At 38.4% G+C, this 7,041-nt stretch overlaps 1 pseudogene; it reads left to right on the plus strand.

The window, feature by feature from the left end:
- Positions 1 to 3,925: 3,925 nt before the first annotated feature.
- On the plus strand, positions 3,926 to 6,777 carry LOC143675816 (serine/threonine-protein kinase ICK pseudogene; annotated as a pseudogene).
- Positions 6,778 to 7,041: the final 264 nt, after the last annotated feature.

Raw genomic sequence — 7,041 nt, forward strand, 5'->3', positions numbered from 1 at the left:
AAATATTTGCAGTATTATTCCAAAAGTTATCATTGTTACTTATATATGTACATTTATATTCCTTTGCTATTTCAGGTTGGAATAGAATAAATATTTCATATACTACTAGGCTTGATCACCAGAACATAGTTCAAAAAAATGTTTTATGATGGTTCACTTTCTAACTCAATTCTAATTTCAAACATGTTATGCTAGCATATTTTCTCAGAAATTGTTCCAAATGCTTTTTAAAATTTAATGTCTCTCCCAGAAAGTAGGAAAAAAGGGATTGATGGCCAAGAAGGGGAGGGGAGGTAAAGGAAGGAAAAGGAAGAGGAGAGAAGAGAAAGAGAAAAGAGACAAAGAGAGGAGAAAAGAAAAGAGAAAGATAGAAATGAGATTGAGGGAGGAAATCTAGGGGATAAGACAAGGAATCCCAAAGCATGCATTAGAGAGCTTCCACGACAATAAAGAAAGAAAGAAAATAAATTTTAAACAAAAACGACAAGATTTTCTAGAAAGAAGGACATAAGTGTCCTTTCAACAATGCCCAGAAAAATGGGTGCAAAATATTCTACATTAAAGCACATCTTCAGACAATTTCAGAACAACAGGAAAAAGGGATGATCCTTTAAAAATTAGGCGATATAAAAAGATTCAGAAACAACAGCATCAGTTTTCCTAAAAGTAACACGGAAGCTAGAAGGCAGTAGGACATCGTCTTCTTATTTCTGACCTAAATTCCTGTGTTTATGTAAGATTTTAATTTTAAAATTTTAATTTTAAAGAGAGTAGAAAAAAAAACAATTCCTCCCATTCAGATTGTCAAAATTTACCTCCCATACATTCAATATCATGAAACTAACAAAAGTAGTACACCAAGGAATAAATACACATGGAATTTTGGAAACTAAGGATTCAAGAAAACACTCAAGAAGACTAGCCAGAACAGCACCTCTGGAAGTCCTACCAAGAAACCAATGCTGATCGAAGCAAAATCATGTTATGTTCTAGGAGTTTACCAAGGAAAAAACAAAATTAGAACTATTAAATTAAGTGGTAAGGTTGATTGAGTAGAAAATTGCAATGAAAGGCATTTACCAAGCTTTTAGAGAGGGATGAAAAGTCTGATAAACTCAGGAAAAATAAAAAATAAAAATGAATTATTACTTAAAGAAAAACAATGAGGTGATTCTTAGTGGAAAAAATAAGATGTGCAAGAACAGAAATACAAACAAAGTAAACTATTTGGCTTGGAAGCTCATTTCTACATAGTCAAACTAATGAAAAGTGACTATGAGTTTACCAAAAAGCACTTAATATCATCATACATAGTTAAGGAAGTGGGAAAGGGGGATGTAAAAGAGCTGAATCCACAAGTCCTTCAATAAGACATCAATAGACAACGTCCAAGAATTACGAAAGCAAAATATTTGCTGAATATAATTATTATTCAGATATACAGAATTAAATGTGAGAATAAACAAACAAAAGAGTTGATAGTGGATGGATTCCTGTGGGGAGCTGGAAGACATATTGGAAAAGTGACAGGCATGACCATTTTTAATAATCTTTGAACTCTGACATTTTAAACCATGGTCAGGTATTTAATTCAAAATATTTTTTGAAATAATTATAAAGGTAAATGCAACACACTTAAAAGAAAACCCACCACTCACTACATGAATATAAATTTCATAGCATTTGAACAATTCTCCACAACTTATATGTAAAAAAAGAAATTCTACTTAACATCCCTTTATAACTGTGATGGCAGATATAGCCCTAAAGGCCTCTGAAAATTTGTCAAAACACAGACTAAATAAAATTCAGAAAAACTTCTTCATATATTCCTTTTAATGAGCTGCTGTGCTATAGCTAATTCTATCATCTGAGACTACAGATTGCCTTGATTCGACATTTATATTTTTTTGTATTGCAAGAAAACAGAAACTCATATATTTAGACACTAAGAAGTCCCAGGTATTTTGAAAGCCACAGTTCCAGTTTACATAGCTTCCGGGCCCCTTTAATTCAATTCTCTGTCTCAAAATGCCTCAAAATTTGATCTGTGATGTCCAAATGCTGCCAGTAGCTTAGTAAAAGATTTAACATTGTCTCTTGCCAAATATGTCTCCAAAAGTTTTAATCCCCTTATCTCTAAATTACTCATTTGTAAAGCAGGCTAATGCAATATTGGAATCAGACTGAGTCAATGCAGAAATAATTCTAAATAAGAGGAAGGAAACTTGTCAGTTGTTGGAGTCTTAGCAGAATACCGTAAACTACTTTTTCAAACTTTTAAGGATAGTAAGGCTTAAAGATTTTTTCTTGCTACACTTATAAACCAGCTATTTGAAACAGCATTTATTTACTGTATCTTGTACTTGAAACAGAATTTATTTACTGTATCTTGTTAGCACTTATATTGTACTTTTATGGTAATCAGAATGGAGAACTAGTCATTAACGGAACCAAGATTCTGTCCTACTTTTATCATTTATTCAATACATTCAATAAACACTTAATCAACAGAGTTAGATCTGACCTTAGCTAACCATACCTTTTACAAACTAAACATTTAGAAAGTTAATCCCATTATGTTATTGCCCAACTGAAAAATGTTAAGTTAATGTCTGCTTAGGGATGCTTTCATGTTGTAAGGTAAAGATTTTATTCACATATGTCAATATCCAGGGCTAATTGACAGTCTCTTCACTAATTTATTTTACTTAAGTACTTCATACAGTATTGAATATTAAAATAATAAATGAAGTAAATATGCTAAGAAAGCAGTAACTTTTAGGTCTATTTAGAAAATCACCTGAAGTAACACTCTTTGTATCTGTTAATAAAGACACAGAGCAAGAAACAAGCCATCTATTCATTAGCTCCTGGATATCCCTAGAATAAATTATTCTATTTTGTTAAATTTTGCTCAGTTGAGCATTGTGAAAATTATTAAAGTTTTCAAAACTCTGACAATCATAATAAGTAGGGATGAATGGATTCAGCTGCTCAATTCTAGACATTTAAGTTAAGAGAAATGGACAGTATCACAGTGCTAGTGTTACTTTAAGATGGAAATTACAGTGCACAAAAATTCAACTCTTTGGTATAATCTCTCCCCTCCCCTTCAAAAATAATGACTGTGTTTTATATCCATTAGGGCACCCATTAAATCTTGGTTGTCCTCTTATATAAACATAATGTGCTTTTCTCTCAAATGTAAATCAGTCCATGTCTCTTCAGTGTTTCTTGTATCTGAATTGAATCCAAAAGAATCAATATCCTTCATTTGATCGTACCAGAATTTTGACTCCCAATAGTCAAATACCTCATGTATTTCTTTCTCTACCCTCTATCTCTTCTCATGATTAGTTTTGTCCTGAAAACACTCTCCACATTTCGTTCTGCCCACTATTTCAACGTGCAATGGAATACCCATCAAAGGCTAACTGTGATTTTTTTCTTTCCTCTTCCAAAATAACTATCGCTTTTCTTTACAGTGGTAGAAGAGAACATCACAACTTTCAAGTCTGTCTCATTTCTCCTCAGGTTGTTTTAGAGATTCAATACAATCCCAATCAAAATCCCATCAAGTGCTGCTGCACCACCATGTGCCGCACGGCCCGTGCGATTCTCCGGACCTCCAGGGGGTCCCTGCATGGACCTCTCCGCCTCTCTTAGCAGGCATCACCCGGGTTTCCAGTTCCGGACCAGGCTGCTGCGCCCCACTAGAGGAGCTGTGCTCACCGCAGGGGCAGGTCCCCGCCTGAGCTCGCGGCGCCAGCAGAAGACCGATCTTTGAAAATAGGTATTTGGGAGATCGTTACGTTGTATTGAATACCCTGTGCTGGTATTGCCATCAAAAAATCTGGTTACACTCTGGGGAGGCCTGCTACCACTGCAGGACTGAACCGCCTCGGCCCTGAGATGAGTGTTCTGCCTGAGCGGGCACACCGTGAATAGATACACAACGATCAAGCAGCTTGGGGATGGAACCTATGGTTCCGTCCTGCTGGGAAGGAGCATTAAGTCTGGGGAACTGATTGCTATTAAAAAAAATGAAAAGAAAGTTTTATTCCTGGGAGGAATGCATGAACCTTCGAGAGGTTAAGTCTTTAAAGAAGCTCAACCATGCTAATGTAGTAAAATTAAAAGAAGATTCACAATCAGGCATTTTGAAAGTTAATTGGATAAAACAGCATAATGTGGTTGAAATTTGATAAAATTTTAATGTTAATTTTACTCTACTGTGAAAAGTTTTTTATAAGATATACACACCCTAGTTTATTTTTGTGTTTTAGTATGGATTTACAAATTTATTACAGATATCCTGAGCCAGGAACACAATCAGGTTTCAGGCCAGTTTGATACTGGCTGTTATTAATTCTGATAGGACTTCAGACTAAATGTTATGTCAGTGGAACTGTGTTGTCTGTACAACGTGGTTAATCATTTTCTTCAGACTTGAAAGAGAGTAATAAATAAAATTTGGAGTCATAGGATGTTGATAAATGGTTTAAGGATTAAAATTTTTTTTATAAATCAATTGTGAGCAATGGATTTTTAAATTAAATGTTGACTTCCTAGTATAAAACTATAAGAATAAAAGTAAGTTCTCCAGAAAAAAAAAAAAAGAAGTTATCAGGGAAAATGATCATCTTTATTTTATCTTCGAATACATGAAGGAAAACCTTTACCAACTGTGTTAGATTCATTTGTCAACTTGGCCAGGTGAGCATACCTAGTCTTGTTGCTGCGGCCATAAGCCAATGGTAGGTGAACCTCATCTGTTGCCAATTACATCTGCAGTCAGCTAGGAGGCGTGTCTGCTGCAATGAGTAACGTTTGACTTAATTGGCTGGTGCTTAAATGAGAGAGCTCGACATAGCACAGCCTAAGCAGCTCGACATTCCTCATCTCAGCACTCGCAGCTCAGCCCAGGCCTTTGGAGATGCAGAAAGAAGTCATCCCGGGGAAAGTTGTTGGAACCCAGAGGCCTGGAGAGAAGACCAGCAGAGACCATCCTGTGCCTTCCACATAAGAAGGAACCTCAGTGGAAAGTTAGCTGCCTTTCCTCTGAAGAACCAACAAAATAAATCCCCTTTTATTAAAAACCAATCCATCTCTGGTGTGTTGCATTCCGGCAGCTAGCAAACTAGAACACCAACTCATCAAAGAAAGAAAGAAATTGTTTCCAGAGTCCGCTGTAAGGAATATCATGTATCAGATATTGCAAGGACTGGCATTTATTCATAAACACGGCTTCTTCCATAGGGACTTAAAACCTGAGAATCTCCTCTGCATGGGACCATAACTTGTGAAAATTGCAGACTTTGGATTGGCCTGAGAAATCCGATCTAGACCTCCATACACAGACTGTGTATCTACCAGATGGTACAGGGCTCCAGAAGTCCTCCTCAGGTCTACCAACTACAGCTTGACCATTGACATCTGGGCCGTGGGCTGCATCATGGCTGAACTGTACACTCTAAGGCCACTCTTCCCTGGAGCCAGTGAAATTGACACGATATTCAAAATTTGCCAAGTGCTGGGGATGCCAAAAAAGACTGACTGGTCTGAGGGTTACTAACTTTTAAGTGTTATGAACTTCCGTTGGCCCCAGTGTGTTCCCAATAATTTAAAGTCTCTGATTCCAAATGCTAGCAGCGAAGCAATTCAGCTCATGAGAGACATGCTCCAGTGGGATCCCAAGAAACCACCAACTGCTAGTCAGGCACTTCGATATCCTTATTTCCAGGTTGGACACCCACTGGGCAGCACTGCCCAGAGCCTTCAGGATTCAGGAAAACCACAGAAAGATGTTCTGGAAAAGGCAGGCCTACTTCCCCACATAAAGCCAGTCCCTCCTGCCCAGCCCCCAGCCAAGCTGCACACACACATTTCCTCATGACAGCATCAAGCCAGCCAGCCCCCTCAGCACCTCGTGTACCCCTAGCAAAGCAGAGGCCTCCAGGACAGATCACATGGGCCACCTTCAGGAGGGCAAGCCAAACTTGTTGCTTTTCCCTTCCCTCCACAACAAGACTCCTCAGTCGAAAATCCTAGCTGGCCTGGAGCACAAAAATGGTGAGATCAAGCCAAAGAGTAGGAGAAGGCGGGGTCTTGTTTCCAGGTCAACAAAGGATTCTGATGATTGGGCTGAGTTGGATGACTTGGATTTCAGTCCATCCCTCGCCAGGATTGACCTGAAAAACAAGAACAGAGCAATGAAACTCTCTGCAGATTTGAGAGCATTTTGGACCTGAAGCCCTCTGAGCATGTGGGTGCAGGAACTAGCGTACCCACCCAGACTGCACATCAGAGGCGAGACACGCCAACCTTGAGGTCCACAGCCAAGCAGCACTACTTGAAGCACTCTCGATACTTGCCTGGAATAAATATACAAAATGGTATACTCCCGAATCCAGGCAAGGATTTTCTCCCATCTAATCCATGGTCTAGTTCTGGTTTGTCTGGAAAATCTTCAGGGACAGTGTCAGTAATCAGCAAAATAAATTCAGTTGGCTCCGGCTCTACAAGCTCTAGTGAACTGACTGGAAACTATATCCCTCCCTTTCTGAAAAAAGAAATTAGTTATGCTGTGCAGAGGGTACACTTGGCACCTATTCCAGATCCTTCCTCTGGTTATTCTTCCCTGAAGACTGTGAGACCACATCCTGGGCAACCTTTCTTCCACACCCAGCCTAGAAGCACTCGTGGGTTGATGCCACTGCCCAGCCAGTGCAGGGAAGGATGAACTGGGCTTCCAAGTATGCCTCTTGGCGATGACTGCCGTGAGGCCCTTTGCAGGGGAAGCAGGACACTTTCCTTCGGCTGATCCAGTCTGCTCCCTGCAAGAAATGAGAGGATAGTGTAACAACACATGCTTTATAGTTATCTTGTGAACCAAGACATTTCAATATTCTTTTTTAAGGTTTTTTTTTTTTTTAATATTGATTTGAATGCAATACCCGTTTTTTGTACAAAATTATTTTATTCTAAAACTGGGTCCCATTATTTTCTTAAATGACAACATTTTGTATATATGGATTA

The sequence above is a fragment of the Tamandua tetradactyla genome, chromosome 3 (genome assembly GCF_023851605.1).
Source record: "Tamandua tetradactyla isolate mTamTet1 chromosome 3, mTamTet1.pri, whole genome shotgun sequence".
Taxonomy (NCBI): Eukaryota; Metazoa; Chordata; class Mammalia; order Pilosa; family Myrmecophagidae; genus Tamandua; species Tamandua tetradactyla.